General features: G+C 40.6%; 1 protein-coding gene and 1 pseudogene across 6 annotated transcripts in view; one reads left to right on the top strand and one right to left on the bottom strand.

Annotated features, from left to right (window-relative positions):
* The window catches only part of FBXO42 (F-box protein 42), a 91,392-nt gene that overhangs the window by 13,732 nt on the left and 52,863 nt on the right, over positions 1-24,797 (bottom strand). The gene's annotated exons all lie outside the window — the stretch shown is intronic.
* On the top strand, positions 12,511-13,009 carry LOC308657047 (ubiquitin-ribosomal protein eS31 fusion protein-like; annotated as a pseudogene). The gene has a single exon. The product of its transcript is annotated as a ubiquitin-ribosomal protein eS31 fusion protein-like (transcript).

The raw sequence follows: 24,797 nt of genomic DNA, 5'->3' as shown, positions 1-24,797 counted from the left end.
GAATTTTAATATTTTATTTTTTAGTTATCGGCGGACACAACATCTTTGTATGTGGTGCTGAGGATCGAACCTGGGCCACACGCATGCCAGGCGAGCGCGCTACCGCTTGAGCCACATCCCCAGACCCATAACTTAAACATTCCAGGATAAAATGCAGATCTGGATTTGAGATATTTAAAACCCAGGCTTTGAAAATCAAGTGTACAAAAGTGAAGCAGTAGGGCTGGGGTTGTGGCTCAGTGGCAGAGCGCTTGCCTAGCATGCTGGAGGCACTGGGTTCGATTCTCAGCACCACATAAAAATAAAATAAAGGTATTGTGTCTTTCTATAACTAAACAAACAAAAAGATGTAGTGCTCTATTTCAAAAGGGTTCCTTAAAAATAAAAAAAGTGAAGCAGCAAAATGGGGGTCCCCCAAACAGCCAAAAGAAAAAAAAATCCATTTTTAATTTAAGTTAGGTTATTTGCATACAATTTTTTAAAGCATATGTGCTTTTAGTCAGTGATTCCATTTCTAGGGGTTATTCTAACAAGATACGTGGGCAAATGAAAAGAAAAATAGGTACAAGGATGCTCATTTGCAGTGTTTAAATAAATCAAAGAATATCTACACAGGGCTGGGGATATAGCTCAGTTGGTAGAGTGCTTGCCTCGCATGCACAAGGTCCTGGGTTCAATCCCCAGCACCATGAAAAAAAAAATCTACACAGAAGGATACTATATGAGTATTAAAATTTATGTGCCTCTATACCTTTTTATTACCTCAGAATGCTTTATTAAAAGTGAAAACTGAAAGTAGCAAGTGAAAAACATGAAACAATAATAGCTGAGGGGAGGGCACCATGCTCCTAGTGTTGCTCTAAGCGATTCACTTGGTACCTATGAAAACCTGGCCAGGAAGGCACTATGATCACCCACCGTATGGATAAAGAAACTCAGGCACAAAGTGGTTAATTTCCCCAAGGTCACATATCTAGTTAATCACACAGAATTCAAATCTAGGCAAATTAAGCCCACTTAAAATAATATATTTTTCCTTTATGTGTTCCTACATAGAAAAGAAAATCTAGAAGATCAGTAATAGTTAATCACTCTGAATGATAAGATTATAGATGATTTTAATTTTCTTCTTTATAAAAAACACGTGTATTGGCTGACCTTTACAAAGAGTGATACGTGCTTCCTGAGCTTGGGGAATAAGCTATTTCAGTTTTTTTAAAAAAAATATTTTTTTAGTTGTAGACACAATAACTTCATTTTATTTATTTATGTGGTGCTGAGGATTGAACCCAGTGCCCTACCCATTTGAGGCAAGTGTTCATCCAGCCCTATTTCAGTTTTAAAAAATAATATGGGGGACTGGGGTTGTATCTCAGTGACAGAGAGCACACCTAGCACTTGCGAGGCCCTGGGTTCAATCCTCAGCACCACATAAAAATGAATAAAATAAAGGTATCGTGTCCAACTACAACAAACAAACAAACAAATAAATAAAAGGATGGGGGCTGGGGATGTGGCTCAAGCGGTAGCGCGCTCGCCTGGCATGCGTGCGGCCCAGGTTAGATCCTCAGCACCACATACCAACAAAGATGTTGTGTCCGCCAAGAACTAAAAAAAATAAATATTAAAAATTCTCTCTCTCTCCTCTATCACTCTCTCAAAAAAAATTAAAAAAATAAATAAAAAAATAAAAGGATGGGGCTCAGTGTGGTAGAACACTTACCTACTCATGTACAAAGCCCTGGGTCTGATCCCCAGCATTGCAAAAATGCATGCATAAGAAATATGGATTTTAAAAAATCCCAAAAATAAAAATCACAAAAACACAAACTATAAGAAGTATGAATTCATTAGGATTTTTTCCTGCTCCACTGCCAAAAGTCGCTCGACTTAGGAAAGCCCCTGAGAGGCAACACAGTACAGAGCCTTAATCCCATATGTGAAATGACAGAATCCTCAGAGGTGTGTAAACCAATTAAAAAAAAAATTTGGTGATGACAAAACCTGACCTGAAATGATGAGGCTATGTATAGTGCTATTTAATCTGCTTAGTGTGAATATTCATAGGTGTTGACAGAGCTATTAAGTCCAATTACAGGGTGCTGCCCATATTCTACCAAAAATATAAAGGCACACACATGGCATTTCTATCCTAAAACTTGAAAAATTCTGAATTCCAAAACGCAATTAACATCAAGGCTTTAGCATAAGGAACTATGCTAAGAACACAGGCTCTCAGGTAGCCTACATTGGGTTAGATCCCAGTCCTCTCCTTCAAGCAGCTGTGAAACTCATGCCAGTTACTAGATCTTTCTTTGCCTTGGTTTCCTTTTCTATACAATGGAATAACAAAAGCACTGCTTCAAAAAATGGTTTCGAGGACTGAATGTGTTGTTGTGCAATCCACTCCGTGTAAGTGCCTGGTGATGGTGTCATTGCGAAGGCAAATTAATACAACAGTTACTACCAGGTTAGTCAGCCACAGACACCTGACAGTACTGCTAGATACACAGAACAAAGTTTAAGAGAGCAGGATTCAACATTAGTAGTAAATGGTTAGACCTCGGGCCTACTGGGATTACAGGTGTGCGCCCCACACCCAACTTCAACTGTAACTTTTAAAGCATCAGATCCCAGGAATGGTGTCTGGAAACCTCTAATCATCACCCGCTCCAGGGTCACAGGTCTGATCAATAAACATCCTAAGCAACAAGTGAAAACTGCCCCCCTCAAAAGATAAGGGCTTCTCCAGAACTTCCTCACAGATCCAGAATTGAAATAATGGTCAACCAGACCACAGTTGGACCAAGACAGCTCAATTATACATACCATTTGTCGCCCTGCTCCCGGTCCCGATTCTTCCGCTATGTAAACCCAAAGCTTCATTCAGTACACTGAAGTCAGGGCTGAGATTCTGGATCTCACTTTGCTTTCCCAACATGACCATATTGATAAAATTTCCTTTCCTTATTTTCATTATTACCTTTTCTGTTCGATTTTTGAAGTGAGTGGATAGACTTGGCTCACTGGAACCCCAAGAGTGAGGCTCCTGACCTAGAACTCTAATAATAGCTTAAGCAGAGTGGGGAATAAAAGGAAAACTGAGGACACCCCAAAACTTGTGAGTATAATGTCTGTCTTGACTATAACCACCTTGAAAATCATTCAGAATAGTCTCCAGAGTACACAGCCTGAGGACCACAGAGTTATATCAGGAACAGACATTCATTTTATTCAATAAGAATATTTCCAGTTTAGCATCAATATGGTAAATAATATTACAATAAACCTTTACATTTGTATAGATGCCCATACAAGATATCAAAACGTAATGCTTTATTAAAGACTTAAGTACGTGTTATTGGGTGCAAAAGAATTAAGTTGTGCACAGGTATAGCCTTCTCAGGAGGCTGCCAGCACACCCCTTCCCATGCTGGCTAAAGTCGGTCCTGGAGGAGGGAGCACCCTGTCATTTATGTTGATCTGAGCACTTAGCACCCTGTGTTGAAATAATCCATTTTGTCTCTCAATAAGATTATACTATCTTAGAGGACAGGGACTGAACAGAATCCAATCATGGAAGCCTGCTGGCAACAGGTCCCTCATTGGCTGGGATCACAGCTGGCTCCAGCTGAACAGAGTACCTTGGAAGTACCAATGAACCTTTCCAAACATTTCTTTGGGTGTCTCCCTCCTAGCACTCCACTGTTTTTATTCTATTTTATTTCTCAGTTTTAACAAACCAGATAAATTACTGATTGACAACAAAAACTCACTGATGATGTTAGACAAAGCTTTTACTGAATCTTGGGCTTCAAGGTATACATTCTATCTATCTATTTATTTATTTAGTTGTTGATAGTCCTTTATTTATTTTACATGGTGTTGAGAATCAAACCCAGTGCCTCACACACGCCAGGCAAGTGCGCTACCGCTGAGCCCCAGCCCAAGGTATACATTTTTATTACTACAGCTATGCCCACAACTTTAAAAACACTTCCTGGGTCATTTACGGAACATCTAAACAAGAGGAACCTTGTAATGACCATGAGAAACTTCTAGATCTTATATAACCATATATGCCACAAGCATGAAAATAAAAAGAAATTCCCTACTGGCCATGTTTTCAGTGCCAATAAACAAACCCGCATCAAAGACTGCTTGGTGAACAGGGCAGCTAAGCACCAACAAGGTGAAAACCAGCAACAGATCCTTGTTACCTCAAGTAGCCTTTAGATTCAATTTCTGGGCGAGAAGAGGTCTAAAGTCTTTGGTTTAATCTGATAACTTGTTAATTGCAGTTCTAATCAAGGGGTACTCTTTCAAGTGGCTCCATTTAGAAGAGAAACAATGTTGCTAGTCACAAACTTTCTGGCCTGGTGTCCAAAAGGGAAAAACCTAGTCAGCCAGGGGAAAGAGCCAACTGAAATATGGTAAAATCTCATTTAGTCTCTCTCCTGGAAAAACGAAGATTACACAGATCTGTGCTGTGTAAAAATTTTCCACTATTCTCTTCAGCAGGAAAGAATATATGCTTAGAAAAGTATATATTCTGGGAAAATCCCAGAATCTGAGCTTTATAAACAAATGGGAAGGATTTCTTCCTTTCCTAGGGGAACCTATTGGCTTTGCTCTGATTGACATGCCCTGAGACCATTACAGGGCCAGTTTGTTCCGGACTGTCTAGGGCTAGCAGGAACAAGGCAAACTCACCAGCTTATAATGAAGGTTAACCAGGGATGTGTCCAGGAGTCAGGGAGGAGTAAGGACAACAAAGAACTTAAATAATATCCTGTGTCTTCCTAATAGACACTAGCTTATATAAATGAAATCTGGGCCCTAGATATTTCCCTTCTATGAAAACAGGAAAATGTAGATGAATATCCAGGTATTTTAATCAAAAGCATATCATACATTTTTTCTGTACTGGGGATTGAACCCAAGGGTGCTTTACCACTAAGCTATATCCTCAACCTCTTAATTTTTAATTTTGAGACAGGGTCTTGCTAAGTTGCTGAGGCTGGTCTTGGACTTGTAGTCCTCCTGCCTCAGTCTCCCAAGTCTCTGAAATTTCAGGAATGTGCCAGTATAACTGGCTTACCTTAATAAAAACAGATAACCTGCCTTAAAAGTAAATTGTAGGGTTGGGGATGTAGCTCGGTGGTATAATGCTTGCCTAGTGTGCACAGGCCCTGGGTTCAATCTTGAATACTGCAAAGAAAAAAAAAAAAAAAAAAAAAAAACACAACAAGCCACTGAAGAGGTATATGCCTGTAGTTCCAGCTACACAGGAGGTTTGGGACCAGCTTTGGCAGCTTAGTAAGACCCTGTCTCAAAGTAAAAAATAAAAAGGACTGGAGATGTAGCTTAGTGGCAGAGTGCCTCTGTTCTGTACCCAGTATGTCAAAAAAGTAATAAATTCTGAGCAGACTCAGATTACCTATAAAAATCTATCCATTCGTATAAAATGGCTCCACAGACATTTTATAACTTATTTTAAATACTCCATCTACTCTGTCCTCTCCTGTCCCCCAATTACTTTCTTTCTAATTCTTTTTCTTAAACTATTCATTTTTTAGTTGTAGTTGGACACAATACCTCCGTTTTATCTATTTATTTTTATGTAGTGCTGAGGATCAAACTCAGGGCCTCGCTCTACCTCTGAGCCACAACCCCAGCTCTCTTCTCAGTTCTTTTTTTAAAAAAATACCTTTATTTTATGTATTTATTTTTACGGATGCTGAGGATGTAACCCAGTCTAGCAGAGTGCTCTACCGCTGAGCCATAATCCCAGCCCTCTTCTCAGTTCTTTGTATTTCCTTTGTATTGATAAAACGTTCATTGTCTCTCTTCTGCTTGTAGACCCTGCTTCTTTTATTTTGTAGGGAGCACAGATACTAGGGATTAAACCCAGGGGTGCTTTATCACTGAGCCTCATCCCCAGCCCTTTTTGAGACACAGTCTCCTAAGTTGCTTAGGGCCTCGCTAAATTGCTGAGCCTGGTCTTGATCTTTTTTTTTTTTTTTTTTAAAGAGAGAGTGAGAGAGGAGGGAGGGAGGGAGGGAGGGAGAGAGAGAGAGAGAATTTTTAATATTTATTTTTTAGTTCTCGGCGGACACAACATCTTTGTTGGTATGTGGTGCTGAGGATTGAACCCGGGCCGCACGCATGCGAGGCGAGCGCGCTACCGCTTGAGCCACATCCCCAGCCCTGGTCTTGATCTTGTGATCCTCCTGTCTCAGCCTTCCAAGTCACTGGGATTCCAGGCATGCGCCACCGCACCTAGCTAGACTCCGCTCCTTATTTATACTCTACCCTTTAGTATCTAAAGCAGCACTGGGGCTGTAGTAAAAAAGAATATGAAGATAAATAAACAAAGGAATGAATGTAGTCAGTTTTCAAACTTTGGAAATTTGAAGTTACTCTGGCAGGAAGAGTTCATTACCAATCTAATTTCCTGAGAAACATGCTACCAAAACACAGATATATCCATGCTACTGCGAAGTTAAACTGCTCAAAATTGTAAGTGGTGAGCTGTGTTTTTTCCTCAAAAACACTCTCAGAATAGTCCCAACACCTTTCCAACCTCCCACCACTTGTCTCAGTTAATCTGTGACCTTACACCGTAGAACCCCAGTATGGTGGTCATAGGGAAAAGCTACACATAATATGCTGGTTCTCCTGGGCTTATCATGGCTCCTGCTGAACTAGGGAAGGATGTTATCAAATCCATCAGTTCCTGCTACTCTCACAATGTACAAGTTAAGAAAATGAAAATTTTCATTTCATGTCAAATGTGAGCATAAAGATGGGGAGGTATGGAAAGAGGATTCTGAATACTTGTGAATCCATATATTTGGAGTGAATGTCACTAGCAGCCTGCTGAAACATCGGGCTCATTCATGTATTTTAATCAGAATATCAAGAAAATATTTTCTTAAAGGGAAAGGAAAATTGCATACTAAATTCTTAGGTGATATTACAACAGAGGGTGTGCACATACAAGTACATGGGAATCTAAAGTTGGGATTCTCTCAAGAGTGAGAACATATCCTTATACCTATGTTGAATGGATTCTGATTAGTAATACCAGTGAACTGTAACTCCATAAATAGTAAAAAGCAACACATAGACCCAGTTAATGAAGACAAAGTGGAGAAGTCCCACTCTAGTTAGACTTGAATTTTCAGTGTGTCACCTGGGCACATGTTCTCTGATCCTCCCACTTTTGTACACATCAGAGAAGAAAGGGTACTTGGAACTTTTTTTCTACTCAACAGGACTCCAGTGCCTGCCAGTACTAGGAAGCCATGTACACATGGCTGGCCAAGGCACAGGCACACCCCAGGAAAGGTCCCTGGATGCCAAGCCAGACCTGGACATTGCTACCAATTTTTTAAAAAAATATTTATTTTTTTAGGTGTAGATGGACACAACACAATGCCTTTATTTTTATGTGGTGCTGAGGATCGAACCTGGGTCCTGCCTATGCTAGGCGGGCGCTCTACCGCTGAGCACAATCCCAGCCCCATTGCTGCCAATTTTGAGGAGGACTTTTCCCACGGAAGCAGGTCTCAACCTCCCTGCTTCTCTGTGGGCAGACATCTGCAAGCTCAGGAAGAGTGAAAACAAAGAAAGGGTGGGGGTGTAAGATCTTTCCTTTTAGCCCCTGGACTATAACTGCTGGGGAGGCTGTACTGTTACAAGCCCATCACTTCCAATATTTCTGTTAGATGGAGTTACAAAGCATTAAATGGAACTGATTTGATGAGGCTCAACCACTAGGTACCAACGTGGTCAGGATATGTTCAGAAAATAATCCCCAAGGAAGACTGGAGTAACTTATGAATAAGATCATATATTTTCCCTCCATCATCCTTCACATAGTACCAGTCTTTAAGATAAAATTCAACCCCTTACTTAGACAATCCTTTCTTGTAGTGCTTACCACGTGCCAGGCCCTGGGGTCTGTAGTGAATAAAACCTCTGACTCCAGGAAGCTTAGAGTCTGCTGGGCAGAAAAAGGTAGTATGCTGGATAGTGATAAATGCCAAAGGGAAATGAAGAAGGGACTGGAGATGGGGAGCCAGGGAAGGTCTCAAAAGGGTTATAAGAATTTGCATCTGTGGGGCTGGGGATGTAGCTCAGTTGGTAGAGTGCTTGCCTTGCATGCACAAGGCTCTGGGTTCAATCCCCAGCACACACACACATACACACAAACACACACACACAAAAAAAAGAACACAGACCTGTGAAGTATTTGTGGGCAAAGATATTTAAGGCAGAAGAAAGAGTAAGAGCCAAAGTCCACAGGTAAGGCTAAACCCCAGTGAGGGACAGGACACAGCAGGTGACAAGGTCAGGGAGGTGATAGAAGGAAGATTGTGCAGGCCCTTGCTGGCCATGCACTGTTCCCTGACTACCTTCCCATGCCTCCTCTTACCACTCTCCCCTCACAAATCCTGGCTGGGGAATACGAACATATTTCTAAGTTCATAAACACACCAAACACTCTGACTCCAATTCCTCTGAAATTCTACTCTTCAGACAAGTCACTCATGTTTATTATTATTATTTTTTTTTGGTGGGGGGGAGGGTACCAGGGATTGAACTCAGGGGCACTTAACCACTGAGCCACATCCCTAGCCCTATTTATATTTTATTAGAGACAGGGTCTCACTGAGTTGCTTAGTGCCTTGCTAAATTACTAAGGATGGTTTTGAACTCGTAATCCTCTTGTCTCCATCTCCCAAGCCGCTGGGATTACAGGTGTGCACTGCCACAGCCGGCTCATGTTTATTCTTTAAGACTCATTTCTAGTGCCACCATCTTCTACGCTCATCCATAGCCCTTATTCCTTTACAACACAAATACTATTTCCTTCTGCTTTTTTTAAAAAATAATATTGCCTTTAAAAAAATTAGCTGTTTAAAAAACTTTATTTATTTATTTTTTATGTGACACTGAGGGTTCCACCCAGTGCCTTACACATGTTAGGCAAGCACTCCACTACTGAGCCACAACCACAACCCATGTCTGGCATTTGATGAAATCTTTTTGCAGTACCAGGGATTGAATCCGGGGTAGACGAGGTACATCCCCAGCTCTTTTTTATTGCTAAATTGTCCAGACTGGGCTTGAACTTGCAATCCTTCTGCTCTAGCCTCCTAAGTAGCTGGGATTACAGACACGTACCACTATGCCCAGCCTGGAATTTGAAGAATTCTTAACAATTTCGTTTTCATGACAATTTCAATCAGGGGCTCCAAAGTGTACAATGGCAAAAAATTAACCTACTATATGGACATAAAGTTCTAGATGCTTTTGATTTCTTCTAGATTCCTTAGTGACAAAGTCAGTGTGCCTGATATCTTGTCCAAAGAACCCCAGGCAATTTATGACCACTTTATACTCCTTAGCTAATAACAGTATGTGCAAAGGTGCCAACTTATCAGTTTTGATATCCCCTCTCTACCTCAGTATTTCTTTGCATGTAATTTGAGCAAAAACTAAGAAAGGTAGGAATCACCATCTCTACCTAAAGGTAAGGCAACTGAAATGTTCATTACTCAGCCTAAGGTCACCCCATTAGTAAATGACACAACTGGAATGTGAACCCATGTTTGCATGGCACAAAAACCATGATATTTTATGGGATACTCACCAGCCTGCTTCCCTCCTACAGTGCATTCTTCCCTTCACTTTAGTAATGGACCCAACTAATGAGCATGGCCTTTCATTATGAGCCAGTGGTCATCCCTCTCCAAGTCTCTATAAGACTTAGTTAAAACATCAGACTTTTCTATTTGTAGAACTCTCCAGGATGTTTGCCATGTCTAGAATATTCCCACCCACCCCTCTTGGTGGTACTGGGGATTGACCCAGGGGTGTTCTATCATTGAGCTATGCCCCCCCCCCCTTTTAAAATATTTTTTTTTAGTTGTAGATGGACACAGTACCTTTATTTATTTTTATGTGGTGAAGATCGAACCCAGTGCCTCACACAGCTAGGCAAGTGCTCTACCACTGACTACAATTCCAACCCCCCCCCCGCACCCCCAGCCCTTTTTTAAACTTTTATTTTGAGGTAGAGTTTCACTAAATTGTTCAGGTTTGCCTGGAACTTTCCATCTTCCTGTCAGTCTCCCAGCAGCTGGAATTACAGACTCAAGCCATCATACCCCGAATGTCTAGAATATGTCTTAAAGTTGACAAGTAAGAAATGAGTACATAATCTATCCAAACTTACATGAGACTGTTGATGGCAGGTGCAGTGGTGCACACCTGTAATCCCAGCAACTCGGAGGCTAAGGCAGGAGGATCACAAGCAAATTCAAGGCCAGGCTAGGCAACTTAGTGAGGCCCCAAGAAGCAAGACGGTCTTAAAAGTGAATAAATAAATAAATAATTAAAATTAAAGCATGGAGGGGCACTAGGGATAATCTTCAGCAGTTAAGTGCCCTTGAGTTCAATCCCCAGTACCAAAAAAAAAAAACACACACAAAAAAAAAACCACCCAGTTACATTCAAAGTAAAAAAACTGTGACTACCTATCAATAAAGAGAATGGACTTTTAAAAAAAGGGATATATGGAAGACTCACAGCAGTGAAAAGGAATAAACAGACCACTGATGCAATCAAATGGATGAATCTCAAATACATGTGGAAAGAAGAAGCCAGAAAAAGCCATTTATACAAAGTTCAAAAGTAGATATTGTGCTGTAGTGTTAGAAGTCAGAATGATAATTACCTCTGTGGGAAGTGGTATTAACCAGGAAGGGACACTGGGAACTTTTGGAGGCGAGGAAGGACGTTCTATCTTGATCTAGGCAATCATCACGTTGCTACTGTCATCTTGGGAGATATGGCCCATGGTTCCTGGCTCATAACTTCCCCTGCTAGGCAGGCCACAAAAAGTACGATTTGTCTTTCCCAAGGAGAGTCACAGAAGCCTTTCTGTCTTAGAGGTGACCATAAAGAAATTCTCTGGCCTATCTTGTCTAATAGTAAGTGATAAGACTCCCATATAGGAAGGCTCCTGCTTCATACCTGGGAGGCAGGAATGTCACACACAAAGGCCAGGGGGAATCTGAGCAGACAGCCTGCTCGGTTTCCTTACCCAGTGTATCAGCATCAGATATGCAATGAGGACTCCATAAAATCCTACCAGGATAGGGTTTGATGGCTTCTGTATAACTGAGCATGAAGAGGTTCCTGTGGTGGTACAGCTGGAGAGAGCAAGGAAGCTTCCCACCCATTTCCCCATATGCCTCTCTTCATTTGTGTCCTTTGGAAGACCTTTTGTAATATGCTGGTATGTTTAATTCTGTGAACCACTCAAACTTGAGGGAGGAAGCTGTGGGAATTCTGATTCACAGCTGGTCAGTCAGAGGCACAGGTAAAACACTCTAAGGCTTGAGACTGGCATCTGAAGTGGAGACAGTCTTGGGGAACTGAGCCTTCAACATGTGGGATCTGACACTATCTCTAGGTGGAAGTATCAGAATTGAATTCAATTAGAGGAACCCAGCTATGTTAGTCAGCTTTTTTGTCACTTTGGCCAAAATACCTGACAAGGGCAATTTAGAGGAGGAAAAATTTACTTTGGCTCACAGTTTCAGAGGTTCAGTCCGTGGAGGGTTGACTCCACTCCTCTGGGTCCAATGTCAGGCAGAACATCATGGTAGAAGGGTGTAGTTGAGGAGCAGCTGGCTATTCATGACAGCCAGATAGGAGTGGGAAGAGGGAGGAATGGGAGGAGAAATGGGGTGGGGAAGAGAGGGGGTGGGGGAAGGAAGGTGGGAGAGAGAAAAGGAGGCCCCAAGGAAGATGAACTCTTCCAGGGCATGTTCCAGTGACCTACCTCCTCCAGCAGCACCCCACCTGCCTACAATTCCCACCAAGTCAGTCCATTCAAACTAGGATGGACTGATTATAGTTCTCACAGTCTGATCAATTCACCTCTAGAACACTCCTGCATTAACACAGGAGCTTCTGAGGACACCTCATATTCAAACCATAACATAGCTGGGGTCCACTGCTACTGGACTGACTGTTCCCTTGTTGGTGGGGAGAAATCCCCATGCTTTTGGAGAACACAGAGGTCTGTGTTGATGGCTATGGAATGAGCTCCCTACACACATACATAAAAACCCATTAGTTGGGGCTGAGGTTGTGACTCAGTGGTAGAGTGCTTGCCTAGCACAGGTGAGGCACTAGGTTTGATCCTCAGCACATTAAAAAATAAATAAATAAAATAAAGGTTAAATTCTTTAACAATAAAAAACTCCACTAGTCTTGCACTTAAGATTTGTTCATTCTACTACATGTAAATTATGTCTTAATAGAGTATTGTTTAGGGCTGGGGTTGTGACTCAGCAGCCTAGCATGGATGAGGCCCTGGGTTCAATCCTCAGCACCACATAAAAATAAATAAGTAAAATAAAGGTATCGTGTCCAACTACAACTAAAAACTAAATATTAAAAAAAAAAAAAAATAGAGCTTTCGGATCCGCCATCTGCAGTGGGACTGCCGCCTAGATGCAGATTTTCATAAAAACCCTTACAGGGAAGACTGTTACGCTGGAGGCTGAACCCTCGGACACTACAGAAAATGCAAAAGCCAAGATCCAGGATAAGGAAGGAATTCCTCCTGATCAGCAAAGACTGATCTTTGCTGGTAAGCAACTGGAAGATGGATGTACTTTGTCTGACCACAGCATTCAGAAGGAGTCCACCCCTTATCTTATGCTGAGGCTTCATGGTGGTGCTAAGAAAAGGAAGAAGAAGTCTTACACCACTCCCAAGAAAAATAAGCATAAGAGACAGAAGGTTAAGTTGGCTGTCCTGAAATATTATAAGGTGGATGAAAATGGCAAAATTAGCCGCCTTCGCCCTGAGTGCCTTTCAGATGAATGTGGTGCTGGAGTTTTTATGGCCAGCCACTTTGACAGACCATTGTGGCAAGTGTTGTCTGACTTACTGCTTCAACAAACCAGAAGACAAGTAATATATTTGAGATAATAAAAGACATGAACTAATTAAAAAAAAAAATAGAGGGCTGGGTTGTAGCTTAGTGGTAGAGCACTTGCCTAGCATGTATGAGGCACTGGGTTCGATTCTCAGCACCACATATAAATGGATAAATAAAAAATAAAGGTTCACCAATAACTAAAAAATATTTTTAAAAAATAGAGTATTGGGCTGGGGTTGTGGCTCAGCAGTAAAGCGCTCACCTGATACATGTGAGGCACTGGGTTCAATCCTCAGCGCCACATAAAAATAAATAAAATAAAGTTATTCTGTCCATCTACCACTACAAAAAACAAAAATAGATTTTTGTTTAAAAATAGAGTCATCCCACTTGAATCAAATGTATGAAATATGATATGTCAAGAGCATTGTAATGTTTTGAGCAACCAATTAAAAAAAAAAAAAGTAAAACACCTCAATGAGACTTAAGGTAAAAAAAAAAAAAAAATAGAGTCATGGAAGCCAGAAGGCTGAACTATATGCCATGTCCCTACTGTTGTCATTCAATGGCATCACTTGACATTGAACAACTATTTATTAACAGAATCAAAATTCCTTGTGGGAGGTCTTCAAGAACCCATTCCTCACATAAACTGTAACTACCTTGTAATTTACCTACGTGAATCCAACAGCAAGCAATGTTTAAATCTGGGACTAGGAGTTCAGAAAGTTTAGTAAAATGGAAAAAAGAAGACAATAAAAGTGATAACAGGGTAAAAGCCAACAAATCAAATATAAATTCACAGCCCTTAATCACTACCATAGAGAACTGGAAAGGAGAAAATTATAAGAGCACTCGTACAAAAAGTAGGATCAAGTAAAGCATAGTTTAAGAATTTATCTCACAAAGAAGAGATGAGAACAGGGCATGGTGGTATATGCTTATAATCTCAGTGGTTTGGGAGGCTAAGGCAGGAGGATCTTGAGTTTAAAGCCAGCCTCAGCAATTTAGCGAGGTGCTAAGCAACTCAGCGAGACCCTGTCTCTAAATAAACACAAAAAAGGGCTGGGAATATGGCTCAGTGGTTGAGTGCCCCCGAGTTCAATCCCCAGTACCAAAAAATAAATAAATAAAAAATAAATAAAAATTTTAAAAGGGTTGGGAGTGTTGCTCAGTGGTTAGGCACCCCTGGGTTCAATCCTGGTACTGAAAATAATAATAATAATAATAATGATAATAATAATATAAACGGTATGAGAAGTAGCTAGCTTCTGAGCTTCGAAAGGACGACCTCCCAGAATTCAATTGATATCTGGAAGTCTCTTGCCTGTGCCCCCACTTGCGGTAGAAATGGGGTTTCCCTTAGTGGAATGGGCTGGCTGAGAAATAAAAGCTAGGAAAAATAGAACTATGAAAAAACCCCACAGGACACAGAAAGTAGTTTCAAAAGCAGAGCAGGACAGGCAAGTCGGTCGAGCTTCTATACTCTAAGTAGAGCCTTCACCTGCTTTATTTATGTTAGGAAACATCATAGGCCTTCCACAGAATGTTCTTCACCAAAAAAGGTTAAAGGTGGGTTGTTCAGTTTTAAGCGGGTTTCGCCCATCTCTGCAGCTACCATGAGGTATCTTCCTAGTAGAACAGTGATAAAGGTCATGTGTGATAACAGTCATGAGCACTGGGCAATCTATTTCCTGGGGAGAGCCACGGATAGTTTTCAATGCCAAACCTAAATCTCCCTGGCTACCATACCAAGAGAAGATCCTCATGAAATTCTTGGGTGGCTTCCCACAGAAGTCAATAAATGATCCATCATAACCCTCACTCACCTAAGAAGGAGCACCCTGTAGACTCTTTACAAATCTCTTCAAAAGTCACAAAACTGGTGACTGGGGTTGTAGCTTAGTGGTAGAGCGCTTGCCTAGCATGTTGGAGGCACTGGGTTCGATTCTCAGCACCACATATAAATAAACAAATAAAATAAATGTCCATTGACAGCAATTAAAAAATATTTTTAAAAAATCACAAAACTGGAAAACTTGAGTAACTAGTCTGATCCTGAATATAAAGAGAATGAACAGCAAACAGAGTACCAGGCGGAGTTGATCCATGGCACAATTGACTGTCTTATTAAGACTGTCTTAAGTAACAAGAGGGTCATTCTTTTTTTAATTTAATTTTTTAGTTGTAGTTGGACACAATACCTTTATTTTATTCATTTATTTTTTTTATGTGGTGCTGAGGATCGAACCCAGGGTCTCGCATGTGTGAGGCGAGTGCTCCACTGCTGAGCCACAACCCCAGCCTAAGAGGGTCATTCTTAAGAAAGCAGAAGTTAGTAATGTCTCAGGGATACAAATTTTTCTGTGTTCCCTCATTTAGCATTAGCCAAGAATTTCCCTCAGAACATTAAGTTAACAATTTAGATAGCAGTAGAGGTTCACAGAGATACAAAATGAAGCTTCTTGTTGTCATAAAACATGACATGCTATTATGAGGAGATTACGTGGATACCTGAGAATAAACAGAAACTGTAGATGATTTGAGAATATTATTGCACAGGAAACCCAAGGGCAGCCAAAACTGCTTGTCACAATGGTAGGCAGACAGGATCACAGTGTAGACTTGAAAGCTGAGGATTCTATGGAGAGTAAATGCTTATTCTCAGTGACACTATGGACTTCTATTTCTAGTAAGGAATGGTTTAGGGGCTGGGGATGTGGCTCAAGTGGTAGGGCGCTCACCTTGCATGCATGAGGCACTGGGTTCGATTCTCAGCACCACATAAAAGTAAAATAAAGATATTGTGTCCACCAAAAAAAAAAAAAAAAAAAAAGATTTAAAAAAAAGGAATGGTTTAGAGGGTTTTAAGAAAGAATACAAAAGGCTCATGAGTTTGACCAAATGATGAAAAATAAAAGGATTCAGGATTTTAACCAGAATGAGAAAAAGCTAAGGATATGACATTTGGTAATCAAGAAAGATCCAGGGGCTGGGGTTGTGGCTCAGTGGTAGAGTGCTCGCCTAGCATGTGCAAGGCCCTGGGTTCTAGCACGACAAATTCATTTATTTTTATGTGTTCTCAGCACCACATAAAAATAAATAAATTTGTTTCCAACTTTAAAAAGAAAAATCCAGCACTGGAGATTTAGGTTGCTTAGCATACATGAGGACCTGGGATCAGCTGCCAGCACAAAACTAAATAAAAGCCAAAAAAAAAAGTTCCACAGGTAGAATCAACTGGGTCTTCTCATCCCCCCCCCCAAAATATATATTTTTTAAATGTTTATTTAGTTGTAGATGAAAACACAGTATCTTTATTTTTATGTGGTGCTAAGAATTGAACCCAGTGCCTCACACATGCTAGGCAAGCACTTTACCACTGAGCTAGAGCCTCAGCCCCCACAAAGAAAATATTAAAACAGTGAAATTCACTCCCTGTTTTTAAGACAGAACAGAAGCTTGAAGTGCATTTGGAAGGCATGCACATGTCCTCTTGTTATGTGTGCTAATATTTACCAGATAATAAGTATCTGCTTCTTCCTCATCACAAATTTGCATTTTCAGAACATAATAGCACATCATGAGTTTTTTAAAATTTAAGTGTTTAGATGTAAAACAATACTGAAAAGCAGTAGTCCCTGAGTACAATTATATATTATCCAAAAAATAGTCCACATCCAGCTAATTCAATGTCACTGACACCAGGACCTAATCTCTTCCCAGAACACTCTCTCCTGTCAGCTGTTTTGGTTATACCCGGTCCAATTATCAATCCAGACTCCCTGATTTTTGTAATTTCCGGGTGACATTACTGCTCAGGAAAAGGCAGTAGTAGGGAACCCAGGACTAGAACTAAACTTTTCCACTAGATGTTTTTTAAATGTACAATTTTTCTTTATTTTTTTATTTAATTGATTTTATTTTTAAAATGACAGTGAAATGCATTACAATTCTTATTACACATATAGAGCACATTTTTTTATATCTTTGTATATAAAAGTATGTTCACGACAATTCTCCACTAGATTTAAGGTAAAAGCCTTCATCAATGGACACAGAAACTCATGTGTATCCTTTTTAAGGTATCATTTACATTGCAAGAAAATCGATGGCATTCTAGATATATATTTTTTGACAGTTCAAGTACCACTCAGCTTTTAAGGTATTTTAGCTTTCCTATAGATAACTGATATGAATAATCCTCTTTTCTTCCTGCCCCCAGCTCCAAAGTAAACTAGCTTTATGTAGGGGTACTCTTGATTTGGAAGACAGGATTATCCTTTTATTTATTCATTTATTTTTCGGTACCAAGGATTGAACCCAGAGGTGCTTAACTACTGAGCCACATCCCAGCCCTTTTTAAAATTTTTTATTTTGAGATAAGGTCTCGCTAAGACCTCACTAAACTGCTGAGGCTGGCTATGAATTCTCTTCGTCCTCCTGACTCACAGTTGTGGGCCATTACCCCCGGCACAGGATCATCCTTTTAGAGAAAAGTCCTTAAGGAACAAAATTATTTCCAATGGTGCTTCTCTGACTCTGGATAGCTAGAAAGTGGTTGATTGCATTAAGTCATAATAAAAAGTACTTTGTCTTCAGAATCTCTTTCCCTACCAAAAATTTAAAAAGGCAAATCATGTTGATATTTTAAAATTCTCTAAGCTGCAAAAGATTCTTCAAATAACATATCTCTCTCTGCTCCTTATCATTTCTTGACTGATGATAAACATACTAATAAAATAGTTTAGTTATGCACCTAAAATTCAATAGAAAGTCAAGAACCAAAGTTTTTTTTTTTTTAAAGGAACAGGAATGAAAAGAAAAAAATTATAAATAAGAATTAAGGGCTGGGGATGTGGCTCAAGCGGTAGCACGCTCACCTGGCATGCGTGTGGCCCGGGTTCGATCCTCAGCACCACATACCAACAAAGATGTTGTGTCCGCCGATAACTAAAAAAAATAAATATTAAAATTCTCTCTCTCTCTCTTTAAAAAAAAAAAAAAAAAAAGAATTAAAAGGGAGAGAAAAAAGTGTAACTGTGGAGAACTCTAATAAATACTACCTCAACCAGGCAGTCAAGGTTAACATCAATAGTGATTAATTGTTGGGTGCGGTGGTGAATGCCTGTAATACTCGTGGCCTGGGAGGCTGAGGCAGGATGATCTTGAGTTCAAAGCCAACCTCAGTAACTTAGTGAGGCCCTAAGCACCTCAGTGAGACCCTGTCTCTAAATAAAATATAAAAAAGGGCTGGGGATGTGGCTTAGTGGTTAAGTGCCCTGGGTTCAATCCCCAGTGCCCCCACCACCACACACAAAAAAGTGATTAATCATGCTGACAATATGTACCTTTTTTTTTTTGTACTAGGGATTGAACCAAAGTGTGCTTTACCACTGAGCCCCACCCCTCTATTTATTTTAGGGGACTGGGGATTGAACAGAGGGTCACTTTACCACTGAGCTAAATCTCCAGCCCTTTTTATTTTTTTATTTTGAGACACAGTTTCACTAAGGCTGGCCTTAAACTTGTGATCCTCCTGCCTCGGCCTTCTGAGTCCCTAGGTTACAGGACATGCCACTATGCCTGGCAACAATATGTACTCTGTTAAATCTGTGGTCTTTCTCCCCGAAAATTCTATAACTCCAGACTGACCATAAGAAAAACAGACAAAATCAAACTGCAGTTCAGTCCACAGAACACCTGACTAGTAGTCTTCAAAACTGTCAAGATCATCAAAAGCAAAATAAGAGTTATAAAATGTCAAGCCAAAAGCAGTTGAAAGAGGAGGAAGAAAAACAAAACAAAACAAAACACCAAAAACCAAAAATAAACAAACAAACCTAAATGTGGGGCTGGGGCTCAGAGGTAGACCACACGCCTGACACTTGTGAGGCACTGGGTTTGATCCTTAGCACCATATAAAAATAAAATAAAGGTATTGTATCAACCTACAACTTTAAAAAAAAAAGAGAGCGAAACCTAGGGTCTGGGGTTATGGCTCAGCAGTAGAGCGCTTGCCTCGCACGTGCAAGGCCCTGGGTTCAATCCTCAGCACCACATATAAATAAATAAAATAAAGTTATAAAAGAAAAAAGAAAAAGAAAGGCTAATAAATTCTTAAAAAAAAAAAAAACAACCAAAAAACCTAAATGTGATATATCAAGGAGGGATCTTAGAACAGAAAATGAACGTTAGGTAAAAATAAATCAGGATATCTGAATAGAGTTATGGACTGAACATTGGATTATTGTTAGTCTACTATATTAATGTAAGATGTTAACGATAGAAAAAACTGGGGAACTCTGTTCTATTATAAAAATATGAGTTTTAAAAATTGGTAATATGAAATAAATAAAAAAAAAATGAAACTGCTCACTGTGTGGTGTAGTGGAAAAAGCATGAATTTCAGAGACAAAACCCGAGTTCCAATCTCTGCTGCTTCACTTATTGGTTGTATGGTCCAGTAGGTAAATCATTAGGTACTTCTGTGATTCAGCTTCCTCTTCTGCCAATGTGAGGATAAATGTAGTGCCATCCTAATCAGGCTGGCATGAAGGCTAGACAGAATGTATTAAGAATCTAGGACAACCAACGCCCACCTCTAAAACCTTCTCAAGGACCAGACACATTTCCTTGGGCAGTAAGCCGATTCTCACTAATTCAGGGGCAAAAGGTAGCAACCACAAGAGCAGGGAGGTAGCATGTTCCTTCCTTAACCGTAGTCGAGGAGCCCGGTTTGGCACTTTATATACCCACTTCCTATACAGCAACAATGCTGAGTGAGATCACAGACTGCACAAGAAGGCAAAAAAGACATCATAAGATTCCAGGATTTCTTCTTCTTTTTTTAATAGAACGCTTCATGAATTTGCGTGTCATCCTTGCATAGGTGCCATGCTAATCTTCTCTGTATCGTTCCAATTTTAGTATATGTGCTGCCGGAGTGAGCACAGGCTCCAGGATTTCTACATTTAGCTAAATGTAGAGTCAACAGGGATTTTTTTTTTTTTTTAATGCAGATTCACCAACTTATCCTCAACCCCTGAGATTACTGAGTGAGTCTGTTACAGGGCTATGGTGTCCATTGGTTAAGCACGTTTCCAGATAATTCGGATGACTGTTATTTCTGTATTCCAGGAACAGTGAGCTTATCTCTTCCTCTTTTTAGAGAAGGGAATCAAGGCCCAGAGAATGCAGAAGTGATGAAGTTCAAAGGCACGCAACTGAGGAATGGCTAAGCCAGGAGGAAAACATGTATCTAGGTTGTGTACCTTTGTCCTTAAGCACATTTTTCTAAAACAAAGGGCCTGAACCCATAACCTAACACTTGGAATTGCATGTGCAATAGAAAGGGGAAAAAAAATCTTAAGAAATAAGGTTAGATAGGGAAAATGTGGTGGGAAAATCAATTGTGACCCAGGACTAGTTAAAATAGGTGATCGAGCTCTAAATCTTTACCTAACATTTATAGACTCCACAAATATTTAGACTCTTTAACTGTGGAAAGTTTGTTCCTCTTCTGTAAATGGTTATAAGATTATCCTTAAGATTTTTTTTTTTTTTTTGTACTGGGGATTGGACCCAGGGATGCTTAGCTACTATGACCCCACCCCTTTGTATATTTTATGTAGAGAAATGGTCTCACTGAGTTGCTTAGGGCCTCGCTAAGTTGCTGAGGCTGGCTTTGAACTCATGATCCTCCTGCTTCAGCCTCCCAAGCCACTAGGATTACAGGCTTGTGCCACCACACCTGGTGACTTACAATGATTGTATATTAGCCTTGGTTTGAATAAAGGGTAATTCGTTTGAGAAATAGTGGGTTAAACATTAGTCTTTCAAAGTACCTGTTAAAAGAACTGCTTATTTGCTTTGGGAACTGAATACAGAGACTGAGCCAAAAAAATCTGATTAAGAATCAGCGTTACCTTTGTACAAATACGAGAAGGTGAAACATTCAACTTCCTGGAACCATTTGGCAAAAACCAGAACTATGTGTACAATTATACATTTACCATCACTGGCCAGGACTGCCAATGGCTTCTGTTCTGCTCCACCCTCAATTAGTTCACCTGAGTGATGCTCCAATCAGTGGAGAACCTGTACCAGCCCCACTCCCTAGCATCTGCAATCACACTTTTTCTCTTGTTCCTGCAGATAAGTGACAGTCAACCTTCCCATCTCCAGGAAACCCCCCTCCCACTTCATTCTGCCTTTCTCACCACTCAAAAATACCGTTCTAGGGCTGGGCTGGGGCTCAGTGGCAGAGCACTTGCCTAACATATGTGAGGCACGCACTGGGTTTGATCCTCAGCACCACATAAAAATAAACATATAAAGGCATTCTGTCCGTGTAACAACTATTAAAAAAAAAAAAAAAAACATTGTTCTAACAATATAAACCAAGTCCTCTCTCTAAATTGTTCTTATCAGCATATCAACATCTATAAAACTTGCTGTTTTTTAAAAAATGAACCTCTCAACTATATATATCTTCTTTCACTTAGCACCAAACTTTCCAAAAAATAAATAAATAGATCAATCAACTGATTTTGGGTTTTGCAGATTACTTTTGCAGTGCTAGGGATAAACCCAGGCCCTGTGCATGCTGGATAAGTGCTCTACCACTGAGCTGCACCCCCAGCCCCAAATGTGTTTTTCATAAGCTCTCCTCAATTCTTCTCTTCCCATTTTCTTAAGACTCAGATTTTCATCCTTGTCAGTCACAATATTCTATTCACAAATTCAAGACCAATTCTCTGTCTTCACACTGCTCTGGCATGTTGGTCCTATTCTCCTCTCCTGGAAGCACTTTCTAAGTGCGGCACCTCCCGGTGCCTTTCTCCCGGTGCCTTTCTCCTGTGTTCTTCTACTGCGCAGGTGCTACTTTTCTAGTCCCCCACACGGCAAGTGCTGGAGCTCTCTGGACTTGGTTCCTGACCTCTTCCCTTTCACTCACTCCTTGCTCATCTCACCTCACCTGCTCTCACGGCTTTAACTCCACCTCTGCTCAGTGATGGCTCTATGGCTCTCTCTAGCCAGTGGACCTCCCCTGGACTCCAGATAGCCGCAAGTCCTTCTGGCAACCTCCTGGATGTCCTAGTAGGCACCTCAAACTTCACCTATTTCAAACAGAATTTCTCATTTTTTTCTGCCCCTTCCCAACCCTGACTACTCAGTCTTCCCCATCTTATCTGACAGCAACTACACCCTTTCAAATGCCCAGGCCCAAAACTAAAAGAGTTATTCCAACTCGCCTCCTTCACACTGCACATCCAAACCATGCCAATTCCTTTGGCTCTATCGTATTTATCCGATTCTTTTTATCCTCCCTCCCCCAAACAGCTCTAGGGATTGAACCCAAGGGTGCTCTGCCACTGAGTTACATCTCCAGTCTTTTTTATTTTTAAATTTTGAGACAGGATCCTACTAAATTGCCCAGGTTGTCCTCAAATTTGCAATCCTTCTTCCTCAGCCTCCCACGTAGCTGGGATTACTGGAGTGTGCCACCATGCCTGGTTCCCTTCAGCTCTAATCTTTCGGCCAACACCTCATCCAAGTTGCTACCCTTTCTCATCTAGATTATTGCTACCACTTCTTAAGACTTCTCCATCTACGTAATTATTACAGGGCATGGTGGCACACGCCTGTAATCACAGCTACTCAGAAGACTGAGGAAGAAGGATCACAAATTTAAGGCCAGCATAGGCAATTTAGGAAGACCCTGTCTCAAAATAAAATTTACAAAGACCTAGAGAGGGAGCGAGGTCAGTGGTAGTGTTTGCCTAGCAAGCACATAGTCCTGCATTCAATCCCTAGTATAGGAAAGAAGGAAAAAGAAACATAAGGGTTTATTCACTTTTAATATAAAAATCCAACTGAAATCCATCCACTTCTCTTTTAATCTCTTAACATTATGCTAGTGGAAGCCATCATTTCTCTTACCTGCACTTTTTTGATACTGGGGATTGAACCCGGAGTGCTCTCTCACTGAGCCATATTCACAGCCCTTACTTAAGATTTGATTTTGAGACAGGGTCTTGACAAGTTGCCCAGGATGGCCTCAAACTTGCAATTAATCCTCAGCCTCCCAAGTAGCTGGGATTAAAGCATGTTCCACTGCACCCACAGGCTTACCTGTACTTGTTTTGAAAGCTTCCTATTTGTTCTCTCTGCTTTACTTTCTTGCCTCCCTTCATTTCCTAAAGAACAACAAGTATTTTTTTAAAAGTGTAAACTAAATCACTGTACTCCTCTCTTTAGAATCTCAAAGATTGTCAGGATGAACCCAACTAATATGTGTAACTACAAAGCTCTGTAAAGCTCCTGTCTACATTCCAACTCCATCTGTACCACTCTGCAAATCACTTATTATGCTACATATACAAAAATCCACTTTCAGGTCTTCTAACATGTCCTATTCTCTGCTGCCCTGGATCTTTGTGCTATTCTCACGTACCTCTACTCATTGGCCATTAGGTTTTAGTAAAAAATATCCTGGTTTTTTTTTTGTTGTTGTTGTTGTTGTTTGTTTGTTTGTTTTGTTTTGTTTTGTTTGTGGTGCTAGGGATTGAACCCAGGGCTTTGTGCATGCAAGCACTCGACCAAATCCAAAAATCTCCCGTTTAAAGTACTTCTCCCCTTCTTATTCTGTATTTCGTTCCCTTTTTCCTTTGTAATTTCTAATTATTTGCTTACTTGCTTTTTGTTTCTTTACTGTTACATTATGGCTCCATGAGGAGTACTTCTCACTGGAATTGACTGAGAAGCATTAGTTGAAGGTCTTTCAGCTTGAAGAGCTGTCATCCCCAAAGTCATCACCACCCTACCTCTAGATGGAGTACTGCTATCATTTCATAGCTGAAAGCCAGGAGGAGACACCTCATCAGAACCTAACCTGGCTGGCACCCTGATCTCAGACTTTCAACTGAAAAGGCAAGATCCAAAACTGCAAGAAATAGATTCCCTGTTTAAGGCCCCAGTCTGTGATATTTTGTAATGGCAGCCTGAACTAAGATACCGGTATGATCAAGGTGAAAAGGCTCCAGGCTCCTTTGCAATATATCCAAAGGCACCCAAAAAAAGATATCTGATGGCTGGGTATGGTGGTATATTCTTATAATCCCAGCCCCTCAGAAGCTGATCCAAGTTCAAGGCTAGGCTAGGCAACTCAGACCTTGTCTCAAATAAAGTTAAGAAAGAAAGAAAGAGAGAGAGAGAGAGAGAGAGAGAGAGAAAGAAAGAGAGAGAGAGAGAGAAAGAGAGAGAGAGAGAGAGAGAGAGAGAGAAAGAGAAGGCATCAAATGCAGGTGCAGTCTGTATCAAGACTCTGCTGTCAACCACAAGGGCCCTACTTGATGGAAGGACAGACACTCTTACTTCTCCAACAACTACATTTTTGAAGACAGAGTACTGTTAGAGCTACTATCGCTGCTTGCACACACCTGAACACTATGAGACTGCCCTTCAACTGTGACCAAAAGGAGAGAGTAACACCCTCCCCTCGCCAACCTGCAACTCTCTGCTTCTGAGCTCTGTGCAAGTCAGGAGCACCAGACACATGGACAACTGTTTTAATCAGACACCCTGAGGTCTCAGTTAGGAAGTGATTCTGGTTGGAACTCAGGACAGAAACATTCCTCCAGGCAATCTTCCCATGGGATTTCTGTCTCAGTGAGAATCTCACAGGACTCTTTATTAAACCATTGTTTCTGTAAAGCAAACATTTCAAAAAGTTCAGTTCCTCCACTGCTGGACCTAGGCTTTAATTGTGGATTAGGGTGAGGCAGCAGCTAGATTCTTTGAGAGACTGTAAGAAAGTAAA

Source organism: Spermophilus citellus (assembly GCF_964194105.1).
Source record: "Spermophilus citellus genome assembly, chromosome: 9".
Classification (NCBI taxonomy): domain Eukaryota; kingdom Metazoa; phylum Chordata; class Mammalia; order Rodentia; family Sciuridae; genus Spermophilus; species Spermophilus citellus.
Note: the sequence above shows the minus strand (reverse complement) of the source record. Positions and strands in the feature narration are given on the sequence as shown.